Genomic DNA, 16,834 nt, shown 5'->3' with positions numbered 1-16,834 from the left:
GTGCGGAGGTACCGGCACTTTTGAGAAAAGGGAGATATAACACAATTCTGAGAATGAAATAATGCTTTATATTCTTGTATAGCACAATCAAAACTTCAGGAACTGTTTCTCTGTTGTTAATTCTTGTATCATGTGCACGTATGAACAGACAAACATATTGATTTGACATGTATATAAAATCATTTTTCCACCAACCATTGAAGTTATCCTGTTTTGTTGACATTGTCACATGTTGTTTCTTCTCCGAAAAGTATTCGGCTTCTTTCAATGCATTTTATTTACACTGTCTGTCAAAAAACGAATATTCATGGCTGGAGTGACTCCAAAGTGATTGCCTTTTATTTCTTTCGTTTCTTAACTAATGACAAATGTAACCTGTCTCTGATACTTTAATCTTCCATTTCAACAAAGAAGGTAATTGTAAATGGATTATTTACTTCTGGAGTGAGGCCAAAAAACAGACTAATTGCAACTTCAAGGCATATAAACTGAGCAAAAAGATATTTTCTGTTTTTTTTTTCAAAAGTGAAGTGCTTTGTGCCGCAGAGAAAATGTTGTCTCATTAGAGCAGTGAGAGGAAATTCTGAAGAAATCCGCACTTTCTTGCATATGTTCCGATTATCGGTTTTCAGCCTGGCAGTTCATTGCAGAGACTTCAGTGTTGTAACCATCTCTCGATTAGCTCTATTGAACGTGGTTTCAGAGAGATATGTATGAGTATATAATCGACCCTGTGACGTAAAACATCACCATTCTCCTCCACTTTTAAAATTATTAGAGCAATTGGAGCTGGGCCATATGGCCAATAGCAGGCGATGAAACCATTCAACTCGAACCAAGTACTATTGTGATGTATTAAGGCTGTACTGAAAGGAGTTAACCGGAGATGGTTGTTCAGAGACTGAATGATGTCAGTCTCCATGGATCATAACTGTGTCACTAGAGGGGTTCCTTTGTTCCATTAATAAGGGAATTCTTTGAATTAATTAACCTATAGTATCTACGGTGGAATAATCTTCAACATGCATAGGATGAGCAGAACGGGAAAATTCAAAATCTGAGAACAACGAAAGATGTGATGTTCCAATAATTGATCAGAATCAGAGAACAATAGAATGGAATGTTACAAATTGATCCGATTCTGAGAACCATTGATTGAAATGTTCGAAAAATGTACGAAAATCACAGAGTCATAGAATGGAATGGTCAAACAATCGACAGAAGTTTATCCTATGGTGTGTACTTGGTTACTTATTTTTGGAAATGGATACCATCGCGTATTGAAGGTGTACTGATGATTATTCAAGCAGGTTACTATCCCATCCTCGCTCTTGTTGGTGTTCCTGGTAAGTTAGTCTCTGTCCATTTATTGACTCTCTGAACTATTCTGAACACAATCACTTTTTCTGTTATCTATATTTTGGAAAGATATAAACCATTGTATTCGGTTTCGTTCAAAAGCTTCATTTTTATTCCTTCGATTTATTACACTTCACTTGCAAATAAATGAGGAGGAACAACCTTTTTATAACAACCGTGGCCCCATTTTGTCCTGAGGTAATTTATGTTTCAAAATTCCTTCTCTCAGTAAATCTTTCCACTACCAGTTCCATAATATCCCCAGTCTTCAGCATTGCATCAGTGCTGTCTCTGAGTAAGCCATCCAGACAGTTCTGGTTGCAGTTCTGTTCCTGTCAGTCTTCCAATTCCAAGTATTTCGTTTGCAAACGCATTCTTGCCTTTACCAGGGCTTCTGCGGCTGCAAGGCGTGTAACCAGTTTGATTAGAAATGGGGTGTTACAGTTTTCTGTCACCTCTCTCAACATAACCTGTCACCTCATGCTATTGATGTCCATGAAGTGACAGTTCCATTGAACTGTTTTGATGCTACTTTTGATGATAGAGTGGGTTTTCCATGTTAAACATCTGCCAAATGCAGAGCTCCGATGTATTCAAACGATGATGGAAGCTATCTCTGTCCCACTCCCCACTTAGGAGAAATTGCACAAAAGAAACTGAAAATCGTCCAGAAATATTATGAGACAAAGTAACTGCTGAAAATGAGAAATCAGAGGCAGGTTAGATTCAGGAAGGCAAAATCATGTTTGACAACCCTGCTGCAATTCGTGATACTTGAGGCATCTGCAAGTGAGCGCCAGTGGGAGTGGTGTATTGGCATTTGAAGAAGTCTTTTTTACATGTAGTTAAACAATGAGTGAAGAAACTCAGAACCTTGGGAAATGGGCGAAAGTATACCATAGGATTAAGAATTCGTTCATGGAATCAAAGTTGAAAGTGGCATTATCTTTTTTCTGGACTGAATGCCGTTACTCATGGAGTACCACATGTGCCAGTGTTTGAAACACAGAAATTGCAACGCAAAGAAATGAGTTGGATGTGGGCACCAAACAGCATACATCTCGTTTTGTATTTATTAAATGTTGTGAGGTTCGGAAGTATTGTCTAAATGGACCTGATTGTCATTGATTATGTGTGTTTGTGTGTGTGTGTATGTGCCTGTGTGTGTGTGTGTTTTGCCTTGTGCTGAGGCTAGGAGTATTGCATTGTGTAATATACCTCCTGAATCCCCCAAACCTCTTCATTCCCCACAAGACAAATGTCAGGAGGGTGACAGACTGCGACCCACTTATCTGATTGGGTACGTGATAATGGTGCTCCTTTAACAAGCTTATGGTACCCTTTTGTTTGTTCTACAAAGTAGTCGTAAAAGCAGAGGATTCATGGTGTCTAACCAGGATGCGTTTTGGGGCAAATCCGATTTTAGCTCACAGATATTACTTCAGGCAAAAAGCTTTCAAATTTAAAAAAATAATCTTGTATAATGAAAGGGGAATGGTCAATTCTCCTAGCTCATCTTTCGTTTAGTTTTAGCAAGCAGTCGATTTTAGAGTGTATTGGTCAAAGTGACAATTACATGGAAGAAGGTATTGCACGCTTAATTACTCTGCAACCGCTCTCCCGTCTCTACGACCCTGATTTTGATTTTCTTTTTTTTTGTGAAGGGGTGTTTATGGGGATTGTTGGAGGAAATTGGAACATTATCGTTAAGTTGCAATAGTCTGTTGGCTTTTTGGATATGTTAAGTTATTTTGTGTTATGTTCTGTTTGTGTTTCATTCCGTCGTCTGTAAATAAATTATTCTTTGTTTGAATCTGAGTGCCTTTGATCAGTGCGTCATTCCTGGAATTTCCATTGTACACTTGCTGAAAACAACTGGACGTTAGTGTCTGGGCTACATTCTTGAAATGTTTCGAAGGGGGCCTGATCCATAACATAACTTTCGAGATGTGTTCTACAGTTCCAATTTAGGACTAGCTTTACTAGACTGGAAGTCAAATTGTGATAGGTGTTAATGCAATTCGTTCTGTTGTTGATTTCGTTTGGTTTCAACAGTGCTTCGGATAATTGCATTACTAAGAGTTTTCTGGGTGTGGAAGAAGTGATTTTGGGTGCGTTACAAAAGATGAATTACGCCAAGCTGCTGGAGTTATCAGACAATTTGGAGTTGTAACTTCCATGAGAAAAGGACAGATAATTACAGTAAAGCTCAGCATTCAAATTTGCTGAAAAGGCGATCAGAATCTTTGAAACGACTAAAATTCAATTGAAAAGCAAGCAACTTGATTTAGAAGACAAATAGAAGGTAAGTGTGAAAGAAATTGATCTGTGTCAATAACGATTACAAGTAGACGAAATGGATCAAAACGAATCGCTTTTGAAGGACAAAATAAAAGAGAGAGAAAGAGAAAGAATAAAAGCAGATGGACAAAAAGAGACCCAGGAATGGAAGGAAGAGAAGGAGCTTGAACTTCAGAAATTGGCACTCAGATATGGAATTTCAGTTTAAATGGATGGTAGATGAAAGCTGAAGGTAGGCTTAGTGAGGAAGAGAGTGAGGCTGAGCAAATGTATGGCAGCGAAAGTCCAAGTGAGTGTCTGAGTGAACCCATTACATAACTTTGACAAGAATGATGTAGAAACCTTTCTCATCAAATTTGAAAAGGTGGCCCTGGCTCGTGACCAAGATAGGTTCTGTGGATGCAAGCAAAACATATAGTTCAAGCTCGCGATGTATTTTCATCACCGCCAGAGGAGGTATCTGGGGCGTATGAGAAGGTGAAGAAAGCCATGTAAAGTGCGCATGAGGTTGTGCCAGAAGCATACAGAAAACATTTCAGGAATCTAAGGAGTGACGCTTGCCAAATATATATTGAGGTTGAAAAAGTCAAGCAAATTAATTTTGAAAGGTGGATTATTGCATTAAAATTCAGAACACCTATGACGCTCTTACAGGGATAATTATTTTGAAGGTGTTCAACAATACACTTCATGATGTAGTAATAACCCTTGTGGGAAATTACAGAGCGAAAACGGCAAAAGTAGCAGTGGGAATGGCTGATGATTATGAATTGGCTCCTTAGTCAAAGTTTGGCTTCCAACCTCACTTTCACTCAGTGTAGAATAGAAATTGATGAGAAGAGAAATCCTCATTTGGAAAGGGGAAGAAAGATCTTGTTGACGATCATAGGATATCTTACCATAGGGTAAAAAGGGAATCTTTGAAATGAAAGTAGAAGTTAAAATGCTCCAGTGTTTTCACTGCAATAAAGTGGGGCACGTAAAATCACAGTGTTGGTGTGTTAACAAAAGAACCAGGACGCCAGATGTAGGGAAGTCAGTGAATTATGTGCAGATGAAGCATTTCGGAGAAACAAAAGTGACACCAGAATGTATAACCTTAATGGAGAATGGTTAAGGAGGAACTGCCAGATCTCCTTCAAACATAGGCAAAGGTGAACTTTACTTGAATAGGCCAGCAACAGCACATAAGGTGGTTACAACATTAAGAGATACAGCATCTTCTCAATCTTTGATTTTGAACTGTGAGTGAGATATGTATCTCTGAAGAACTATTGTCAGAAAAAAAGTACTAATACTTGGAATTTATAGTGATACAAGAAGCTTGCAATTGCTTAGAGTGATGTTAGTGTCCAGTGAAGAGTGGAGAAGTCGTGGTAGGAATGCTGGAACAGCTCTCAGCTCAAGGAATACAATTTGTCCTTGCTGATGATGTAACTATTACACAGGTAGGATCGCTACCAAGTGTGGCTGAAAAGCAATTGGAAACTCAGGCACCTTAACGATTTCAGGACCCATATCCTCGCATTGTTCCGGAATGTGTGTTCACAAGGTCGAAAATTCACCAGTTGAAACAGGAGAGATCAGACTACAGATATAGCCCGGACTCAAACTTTGCTCATTGCTTTAAGCAGTTCTGCAGTGGATATTCCAGGAGTGACACAAACTGGTTCGACCACACAGTTAGAAATAAAACAGAATTTAATCACAAGATTGCTAATTGAAACACAAACAAGCACCAACACAATACAGAATAATCTAACGTATCCGAAAACACAATAAACTGTCCTGACCGAATGATGTTTCTCCAAATACTTGCCACAGTCCCCATAAACACTTCTTGGCCTAAACGGTAAAATGCAAAACGAGGTCTTATAGAAGTGATGCAGATGGAGAAGCGGCATGGACCTGATTATTTGGGTTGTTGACACGTCTCAAATCTGTTTGCTAAAATCAATCCAAACCAGAGGACTGGCCACTCTCCTTTTATTGGACAAGGGTTTATTTCTCAAATTTCAAAGTCTTTTGCTTGAGAATGGATCCGTTGGCTATCATCTAACTGGCCCGAAAACCTCTCAAAACCAGAGCTCCTGGAGTCTCTGCGTTTACCTAAACACAGAAAAATAAGAACCAAGGGCTATATAACACTTAAATGGCAGTATCACCACGCAGTGAAATTACCAGAGACCCTGGTGCTCAATATTTTTAGTCAAACCAGGAACACATAGGTGAGAAAGCAGACATCTTTATTTCAGAGAAATTAACTGAGTTACAGCAGAAACATGAGAAGCTAAACTAATTTTATCAAAATATACTCAGAAGAAGAACCCAGATGAATTGCGGTGTGCTTCAGAATTAGAAATGATGTCTTAAAGTGGAGAACATCACATGTTCAGGCAGATGAGAAATAGAGAAAGGTTCAACAAGTCGCACTGCCGATGTTTCAGAAAAAGGATGTGTTGCAGATAGCGCTCAAACTGCGGGTAAGCGTCCATTTTGTGGTAAGAAAGTCTCAAGCTAAAATACAAAAACATTTCTATTCGTGAGAGCTACTTAGATGTGTCGTTGAATTTTGCCAGACCCGTCATACTTGTTAGGTAATTGGAAATGCACAGGCAGTATTAAAACCTACACCTTTAATACCCATTCTTGCATTTCTGGAACCTTTTACAAGACTCTTTTTTAATTGCATTGGACCCTCACCTCAAACAAAACATGGGAATCAGTCATTGTTCACAATAATGGATGTGTCCAGTAGATCTCCAGAAGCCATTTCTTTATGCAATACCAAAGTGAAAACGTTTGCAGAGGAGTTCGTGAAATATTTCACTAGATACGGGCTAGATACAAGCAGAATATGGGTCAAACTTCACAAGAAGATTATTCAATAAAATTATGGATAATTGAGGAGTAAAATGATTCAAATCGACTGTGTACCATTCGGAATCGCAGGGAACGGTAAAAAGGTAGCATCAGGCAATAAAAATCATGTTGATGGCTTACAGTCAAGGCTATCCAAAGGGATTTCTGTTTACAATTCATGCGATCGCAGACACACCAAATGAATTGAGCAAGTTCAGTTCATTTGACTGTTTTGGGCACGAAGTGAGAGTCCTGCGAAAATTGATGAACGAAGAATCTACAAGTCATAACTCAGAAACAACATATTTGGAATTTTTGTCAGATTTTTGGGAAAGATGAAATGAAGCGGAGGCGTATGTTTTACACAATTTAAATGTATCACAGTGCACAATGAAAGAGGAAGCAGGGAAGACTTTTTTAATGTAATTTTGCGTTCGGGATAAAGGCTTAGTGTTACTTCATGTAACAGGGAACGTTCAAAAGCAAGGTTTCGTGGACCTTATTCATTCGAAAGGAAATTGAGTGAACTGAGCTGATTAAAAAGAAATCCAGGCAGAAACAAGTCTCACGGGGTGATTCATATGAATATGGTCAAAATACATTTTGTAGAGAATGAAATGAAAAGTGAATGTGTTATTGGTTGCAGAGTGGAAAATCAAGATCAGAGGATTCAGAATTGGATATAGACAAGTTCTCTGGGCCTGCCGGTATACACCCAAAGTTATTAAAGCAAGCGAGGGAAGTGACAGCTGAACCCTTCGTGATGATCTTTGCGTCCTCGCTGTCCAATGGAGTAGTGCCAGATGATTGGAGAATAGCATATTTTAGTCCCTTGTTCAAGGGATGGAATAGAGATGACTACAGAGTAATCAGTCTTACGTGTTTGTTGGGCATGTTATCGGAGAGGGTTTTGAGAGATAGGGTTTCTGATTACTTGGCAAGCCAGCCCTTGACAGGCATAGTCAGCATGTGTTTGTGAGCGGCAGGTCATGCCTCACAAATCTTAATAAATTGTTTGAGGATGTGACAAAAAAGATTAATGGAGATAGGGCAGTGGATGTGGTGTCCATTGATTTTTGCAAGGCGTTTAAAAAGGCTCCCTCTGGTATGCTCATTGAAAAGGTAAGGATGCATGGGAAGCAGGGAAATCTGGATGTCTGGATACAGAATTGGCTGGCCATAGATGACAGAGGGTGCTAGTAGATGGAATATATTCAACCTGCAGTTTTATGACCTGTCCTTTCTTCAAGGATCTGTTCTGGAACCTCTGCTCTTTGTGATTTTTAAAAATGAATTGGATGGCGAATTGGAAGGTTGGGATAGTCAGTTTGCCGATGAAACTGCGGTGAGTGGAATAGTAGATAGTGTGGAGAATTATAGTAGGCTGCAACGGGGCATTAACGGGATGGAGTACTGCCCATGGTGTTCAGACTAGATTACTGTGAAATGATTCACTTTACAAGGACGAATTTGAATGCAGAATGTAGGGTTAAACGCAGGACTCTTGGCAGTGTGGAGGAAAAGAGATAACTTGGGTTCCATGTCCATAGATCGCTTAAATTTTTTACCCTAGTTCAAAGAGCTGGAAATCAGGTGTATTTTGTGTTGGTTTTCATGAGCGAGGCGGAATTGAGTTTAAGAGCCACGAGCTAATACAGCAACTCTAATAAAACCCTGGTTAGCTCACACAAGACCCATTATGTTCAGTTCTGTTCTCCCTATTATAGGAAGGCTGTGAATGCTTTCGAGAGGGTACGGAGGGGATTTGCTCGGATGTTGTCTGTACTGGAGGGCATGCCTTATGACGAAAGTTTGAAGGAACTATTGGATTTGTCGTTAGAACAATGGGTGCGAGGTGACTTGGCAGTGGTGTGCAACATGATGAGAGTCATAGACAGAGTGGCTAGATAGAGAATATTCCCCAAGGCGAAATTACTATCAGAAAGGGACATAATGTTCAGGTGATTGGAGCAACGTCAGGGGAGAGATCAGAGGTAGATTCTTTAAACAGAGAGTGGAGGGTGCATGGAATGCACTGCTAGCGTTTTTCGTGGATTCATATACTTTAGGGACATTTAGGCGACCTTTCGATAGACACATGAAAGATCGTAGAATGAAGAGTATGTAAACTCATTTGACCATGGAGGAGGATAATAGGTCGGCACAATATCGATGCCTGAAGGGACTGTACTATTGTTCGTTCTACCTTCTATGATCTCTCCTGCAAACTAAGTTGGGCAATGAAGAAGATGTCAAGAACTGGGATAAATTGTTGTGTTAGCTTCTAGAGAAAAATCGATATGACCTACAAGAGTTCTTACTGTTGCACAGGGGAAAATGTTGAAATAAGTTGATAGGTACTGGCCTGATTTTGCATGATGTAGATGTAGGAGATACCGTTCAGATTCAGCAACATCCTTGAAGGCATAATCCTCGAAAGATGGCACAGTTACAAAGAGAGATTGACCTCATGGTTCAGGACTGCATAATCCAAGAGAGTTAAAGTGGCTGCAGCACATCCATGCTAATAGTAACGGAATCCAAATATTATATGTGGACTATCGCAAAGTCAATGCAGTTACAAAGGCTGATAAGTGTCCTATCGTGCGTTTCGAAGACTGTGTGGAAAAGTTGGACTAGCATATTTCTGAGTTGGACCTGTTCAAAGGATATTGACAGAAAATCTTGTCGAAAAGACGGAAGAAAGTGCAGCTTTTGTAACATTGAATGGAATGTACCAGTTTCAAGTCATATCATTTGGTACGAAATATGAGCAGCCACATTTCAGTGCCTAACCAATAAGATCGTTTCTGGATTATTAAATTGTGCCTGATATGTGATTAACCTGGTAATTTGTCATCAGACATGAAAGGATCATTTGCATCATTTATCATCATTGTTCCATTGTCTTCTGGAGGCAGCCTTGGTGGTAAGCATCGCTAAAAATGAAGTTTCCAAAGCCCATGTCACCTGCCTGGGACATGTTATTGGACACGGACAAAGGGCCACACGGGATGCAAAAACAAAGGTAGGTGGGAGTTTTCTATCCCATTGATAAAGAGAGTAGCGCGACGGTCCTGGGAATGAGTGGACTTTATTGAAAACTTATACCACATTCAATTGAATTGCTGTAACATTGAATTGCTAAAGAAAAAACAATACGTTCCAGCGAAAACCCGACTGTCCATACTATTTGACAGCCTAAACGTTGTGTTAACCATTGCCCAGTTGAAGCCACACCTCACTGTGCAAAGTCATTCAAGGTAGCCATTGATGTTTGTGATATGCGTTTGAGTGCCGTATTCGCAATGGAAGACAAAGGGAAGATAAAATAGACCTATCAGGTACTTCTCAAAGAAACAGGACATTCATCAGCCAAAATACTTGACAGTCGAGAAGAAGCCTTTGAGCTTGTTATTGGCATTATAACTTTTTAATGTAGCAAGCAATGTATCTGTGGCAATAATATACACGAATCATAAATCAATGCAGTTTGGAGAGAAACATAAGGACAAAGGTTCCAGACTGTTTAGATGGAGCTTGTTGCTACGTACGTACAATTTGAAAATAATGCATGTGGAAGGATGAGAAAACATGATTTGCGACGTGTGCTGAGACTTGGATGAGAAACGGAGCATTCAAAGACAGGAATAAAGCAGACTATAATAGAAATTAGCGTGCATGTTTGCATTTTTAAAGTCAATATGATCGAAGTGAGTGTTGTAGTTTATTGACAATTTAGATTAAGGTGTTTAAAACGAAGCCATCTTTACGTATTGTTGTTTCATTCTTTATAAGGAGAGTGTTGTGACGATGATACTGATTTAACAAGGTTATGTTGTCACTGGATTTTATTTCAGAGAGTTCATATAAGCAGAGGTCGGCGGTGTCTAGTCTCGATGGGTTTTAGGGCCGGTTTAATGATAGCTAAGAAATGCTGCCTCAGGCAAAAGGCTTTCAGTTTTTTTTTCAGAAATACCTTCCGAAAGGAAAGGGGAATAGCCAGTTCTCCTCGCTCAACCAATTCTGATATGATTTGGTTTGGTTTTAGCATGCAGTCAGGATGTGAGGCTGCAGGTTTAAGGAACAGCGACATGGAAGAAGGTGCTCCATGCTGAATCTCTCTCCCCGGTAAAACTGTGTTTGATTTCTATTTTTTTCAAATAAGAACAGTTACTTGGGAATACTACAGGGATTTCGAACAATATTATTAAGTTGTGTTCATCTATTGGGTTTTCAGATAGGTTGTTATTCTGTGTTGTGTTCTCGTTTGATTGTGTTTCATTCAGTATTCTATCAATAAATTCTGTTTTGTTTAAAACCGAGGGGCTTTGACCGACTGTGTCACTCCTGGAATATTCAATTTACACCTCGTCAAATTTCTTACAAAATTTAAAGTCGAGGTTACATTCCCGAAATATTTTGAGGCCTTCTCACATGGTCAATAGAAGGTATAACTTGCAACAACACTCTAGAAGCTCAACACCATCCAGGGCTAAGTAACCAGATTGATTAGAATTACACCCACAAGTATCTACGCCCTCCAACGACCCTCTGAAGCAACTGTGCCTATCATTTATAAGATGCTTTGCAGAAATTCACAAAAAATCATTAACCATCACCTTCGAAAGCTAGAACCACCACATAACATTTCTCCTCAGTAACTCACCATTTTGACTTATTAATATATCACCATTCTTTCACTGCTGCTGGAATTCCATCCCTCGGTGCAATATTGGTCAAATTGTTAGGGAAGTGATTGCTCGGTTCCTTGTTAAGATATCTGTATCATCGATCGTCACAAGTGAGGTGCCGGAACACTGGAGGATGGCTAACGTGGTACCACTATATAAGAAACGTATTGATGACAAGCCAGGAAACTATAGAGCAGCGAGCCTGACGTCGGTGGTGGCAAGTTGTTGGAGGGAATCCTGAGAGATAGGATTTACATGTATTTGGAAAGGCAAGGACTTATTGGGAGGTCAACATAGCTTTGTGCGTGGGGAAGCATGTCTCATGAACTTGTTGAGTGTTTTGGAAGAAGTATAGAAGAGGATTATTGAGGGTAGATCGGTGGACATGATCTACATAGACTTCTGGAAGGCATTCGGAAAGTTTGCCTGTGAATGAATGTTTGGGAAGGTTAGATCTCATGGATGACAAGGAGAACTGCCCATTTGGTTACAGAACTGGCTTAACAGCAGAAGACTGAAGGTGGTGGTAGTGAGTTGATTTTCATACTGGAGGCATTTGACCAGTGGACTGCCACATGGATCACTTCTGTATCCACTACTGCTCGTCATTTATATAAATGATTTGGATGTGAACGTAGGAGGTACAGTTAGTAAGTTTGTAGATGACACCAAAATTGGAGCTTAGTAGACAGCAAAGATTAGAATGGAATCTTGATCAGATGGGAAATGAGCTGAGGAGTAGTGTATGACATTTAATTTAGATAATTTTGAGGTGCTGCATTTTGGTAAAGTATATCAAAGCAGGACAAATACACTTAATGGAAATGTCTTAGCGACTGTTGCTGAACAAAGAGACCTTGGAGTGTAGGTTCATTGCTCCTTGAAAGGAGAATCGCTGGTGGAAACGATAGTTAAGAAGGCGTTTGTTATGCTTTCCTTTATACATCAGAGGAATTGTGAGGTCATGCTGGAGCTTAACAGGACGTTGGTTAGGCCACTTTTGGAACATTTCATACAGCGCTGCACTCCTTCCGATCGGAAGAACGTTGATAAACTTGAAAGGGCTCAGCAAAGATATAAAAGGACCTTGCCAGCGTTGGAGGATTGAGTTATAGGGAGAAGCTGCATAGGGCTGTTTATCTCTGGAGCATTGGAGGCTGGTAAATGACCTCACAGGTGTTTATAAAATCATGAAGGTCATGGATAGGGTAAATTGTCAATGTCTTTTCGATGGGATGTGGGAGCCCAGAACTCGGGGACACAGGTTTAGGGTGAGATGGGAAAGATATGAAAGAGACTTAAGTGTCAACGTTTTCAAGCAGATGGTGTTGCGTGTAAGAAATAGGCTGCCAGAGGAAGTGGTAGAAGCTGGTACAATTGCAGTTTTAAAAGACACCTGAATTTGTGTATGAATACAAAGGGTTTACTGTGATATTGGCCCAGTGTTGGCAAGTGGAATTATATTAGGTTCGTATACGTATTCGCAATGGACGAGTTAGACTGAAGTGCCTTTTTCTGTGTACACCTCTATGACTGTGACTCTAATCGTCACGACGACTGTTGCGGTTATCATGGATTCCCGACAGAGTAGAAACAGGCCTTTTGGCCCAACACGTCCACAACATTCCTCCGGATAGTGTCCCGCCCTCACCGATCCTGCTACCCTAATCATATAACCCTGTATTTCGCATGACTAATGCACCTAACATACACATCCCTGAATACTATGGGCAATCTTAGCATAACCAATTCAGCGAACCTGCAAATATTTGGAACGTGGGAGGAAAGCAGAACAAACCCATGCATACAGTTGCCTGATGGTGGAATTGAATTCAAGTCGTTGACACTGAAGCAGCAGTGTTAGTCACTGAGCCACTGTGTGGTGCCCTAAAGGTTCAAGGAAGCATCGCTCCACCACCTGCTTAAGTGCAACTTGAAACAGGCCATATATACCCACATCCCGTGAATATAATAATGGAGACAAAATCCCAGATGGTATTCATCCTCTTGCGTATCCATCTGGCAGTCTCTGAGAAGGACAGAGAAGAATGGTATTAAACAGGATTAAACACCACACGAACGAACAGTCCGTGGCACACATAAATGCGTACAGGTACAGACAAACATTTACATGCACACTCAAACGCAAACACGTGTACTTTCTCTCTTACACCCCTCCCCCCCACACACACACACAAACACACACACAAAGGCAGGTGGGTTTGCAACTGTTTCACATGGTGCAGAAGCTGTGTGTTAGCATTTCCTTGCTCAGTTCGCACGATGTCATTACCTTTCTGGCTCCATTGGCAGTGTGTCAATACGTCAGTCTCTCTGTTTGCAGTGGTTCATTATTTTACTTGCTCACCTTAATGACTGTGCCAGATTTTCATTTATTGTGTGAGGAATGTGCCTCTCAGACAATTCCAACGCTTACAGGTGGCAATAACTTGGAAGAATTGCATTTTATGAGGAAAACACTGTGGAAAACGACAACAGCAGCGAAACTCTGGTGTGCTGTTCGGGGAGAGGGCTTATAAGTATCCATACAGAGGAGTGTGAGGTAATACACCTTTGTCGGAAGAACATTGAAACACTATATAAAGTATTCTGTATAGTTATTGAAAGGACATGCCGGTGCACAGGACCATGGGTGCCTATCAGCACGGATTGTTGAAAATATTAGGAATAGTGCGGTGAGCATTAAATTTAACAGATCAGTTTCAGTATCTGAGTTGTTTACAGGAACACGTGTTGGAGGAGACTCTGTGCTCCATTCCTGCGAGGTGGTGGAGACTATGGGTTGTGAGCCCATCCACCTGCCATCCCAGAATGTGGCGACTCATTTTGTATCAGCTCGATATAAGTGGGAGAATGCATCAGGGTTGTGGCTCTGAAGATGTGTCTGGGGTAAAGGAACCGACAGTGGGTTTAAAGTGAAAATTGCCCTTCCCTGAAAATCGCACTTTAATCGGTTGGTGGGAAGTGGACGTATCAGAATTTCCACACAACTCGTCCCAGTCTTCTCTGGCTCATGCCAGGGTCCTCCCAACATGAGGTGGGGGGGGGGGGGGCGAGAAGAGAATTGAAGGAATGGATATCGGGCACTACATCAGCTGGCTTGGCCATTTCTGTCCTATTAGCGGCCGTTTCTTCTGGAATGTATGAAAGGGAGTGGCAAGTGAGGGTGGCAATGGGTGGCCCTGTTGTAGATGGGGGAGGCTAACATGGTGAGGCTTCTGAAGGGTTCCAGTCCACAGTGTTATATCCATGCAGTGTTATTAGTAAAGGGGGAAAGTTACGGTGAGGGAGGAGGTGCTGCATGCGGTAGAGTGAGTAGTGGAGAATGAAACTTTTTTGTGGGGTAGGTGCTATAACAGATATAGAATGAGTGTGAGGGAGCAGAGATAATGCAGTGACACTTATTCTGACAAACAGGAGAAGATTATTAATGCTTGTCCCATGTTGCTGGACAGTTCGTAAGACTGCAGATACTACATTGAGTTCAATGGTGAGCTGCGACCATGCTCAGTAGGTCTGGTAATGTAGACACTCCGGGAAAGAGAGTGGTCGCCCTCTGCACTAGCCCATATACCTCCGTGCCCCTGTCGATACATCGTCGTGACATTGCCTCTTATCTGTCATGCTCGGACTAAACTGTGCAGGTCGTTCCGAACTGAGAAAGATCAACCCGAAGTCTATTGATATTTTAAAGATTACACCATTGCTAAGGCTCATGGAACATCCATGGATATCTGGGCTTTGTGAAGTGCCTCCAGTCATGACGCGTAGGAGAAGTTGGCTGGCATTAAATGAAAGGTTCGCCATGTGTTGGGGTAAATAGATAATGAGGTTAGTTCGATAAGATAACACCAATAAACTACTTCGGCCTCATGCAGACTATCCCTCTGTCACACTCAATGAAAATGCCAGTTATACTAATTATTGTTAGGTTCAACCGAATGACTTGAAGACACTGCTGACCACACTCCCAATTAGAAAGCTGCACAACAAACGCTTATCCAAAACTCTCCATTATGTGAAGTCACACCAATATCCCATTCACCACCATTCCTGGGAATACTAGCTCATGTTGTAGGATGCTAGCGAAAACACTACATTGCAGCATTCAGAAACCTTTGCACTCACCATTCCACGCCACTATCTATCAGTCCACCTTTGTGCGTCTATTCCCCAAATTCTACCCATTTGTTGGTAGTTAAACTGATGCCCCCACCATCTCTCTCTGGCTGCAAATTTGACGCTCACAGCGCCCCTTGTCACGGCGTAATGAAAAAATTGAATCTGTAAATAAATGGGAGCTGCACATCCTGTTACTTCCTCGCTGCACATGCGAGCAAGGTTTTCCAAGCGGGGCAACGATCCAATACAGTGTTACAGAACAATGCACTGAGGTGGTGTACACAACCCCACACCCTGGTCAGATCTCTCATCTGGGTTTATTGGTCAATGCACTGTTGTGGTCTGCGTAGGTTTCCACTCTGCATAGATTGCAGGTTGTATTTCGCAGTGCACGAGCCTGGTCTGCACAGTGCTCCATGCTGAACACATATCTCTTCTGCTGCCTCGCAGTACCAGTGTTTGGGGTGCATTCCAATCTTGGAAGTCTGCCTGTATGGAGTTTGCACATTCTTTCTGTCTCTGCATAGCGTTCTGCTCGATGCGCCAGTTTCCTTTCAAAGATGGTCAAGTTAGGAGGACTGGCCGTGCGAAATTGCCCACTTCTCAGATACCTAACTTTACGTTTTGCCTGATTTGACTTACCAAAATGCAACAGGTCACATTTATCTAAAATAAATTCCATCTGCCAATCCTCAACCCTTGGAATCAATGCCTGTTTTTCTTCTGAGATAACATTCTTCACTGACTACGACACCATCAAATTTGCAATTGTCTGCAGACCGAATAACCCGCTGCCCTGCCTTCATCAATTGCCTTTTTCAAAAATCTTCATTGTTTTGTCACGGCACCCGATGAAATCATGAAATAAATGTATCATCACAGTGCTGAGAAATCACTTTCGTTGGATTCCACAAAGCTCTGGGAGACAACTGATCAGTTCCCAGGGATTTAATAACCTTTACGCTGATATGAAGGTGCAGAGATGTACTGTACCTTTTAGAGAGTTGGAAAGCTAGGGAGGACAGTCAAAGCATAGGAAGCTCTGAACGAGGTAACCATGTAACATTTGGTAGAAACGAATCGCAGCAACTGTGTTGCCATGAAACAAAAAAAGATAAGTTCAATTTGGGCCAGTTTGTTCAAATTGTGTCCCAAGATAGCAAATTCCAAACAAATTTCAATTTGCTAATTTGATAACGTTAAAACTAATGAAACGATCGATGTTTTGGGATACAAAACCAAACATTTTAACTTTAAGGGGGAAAACTACCAATGTCAATGCATGTAAACTGCAAGCTGAACAGCTCTCTGAGACATACTTGTGTAGAAGGAGTTTGCACAATCGAACCACGAAACGGACCTGGAGAGAATACAGAGAAAAATCTACAATCGAGAATCGGCAAAGCTGCCTAGTTTTGATTCGAGTTTTTTTTTTGTAAATCTTAATTGGAATTTTTATTGGACTAGAAATGTAG

Source organism: Chiloscyllium punctatum, chromosome 28, assembly GCF_047496795.1.
Source record: "Chiloscyllium punctatum isolate Juve2018m chromosome 28, sChiPun1.3, whole genome shotgun sequence".
NCBI classification, from domain to species: domain Eukaryota; kingdom Metazoa; phylum Chordata; class Chondrichthyes; order Orectolobiformes; family Hemiscylliidae; genus Chiloscyllium; species Chiloscyllium punctatum.
This window is presented reverse-complemented; position numbering follows the sequence as displayed.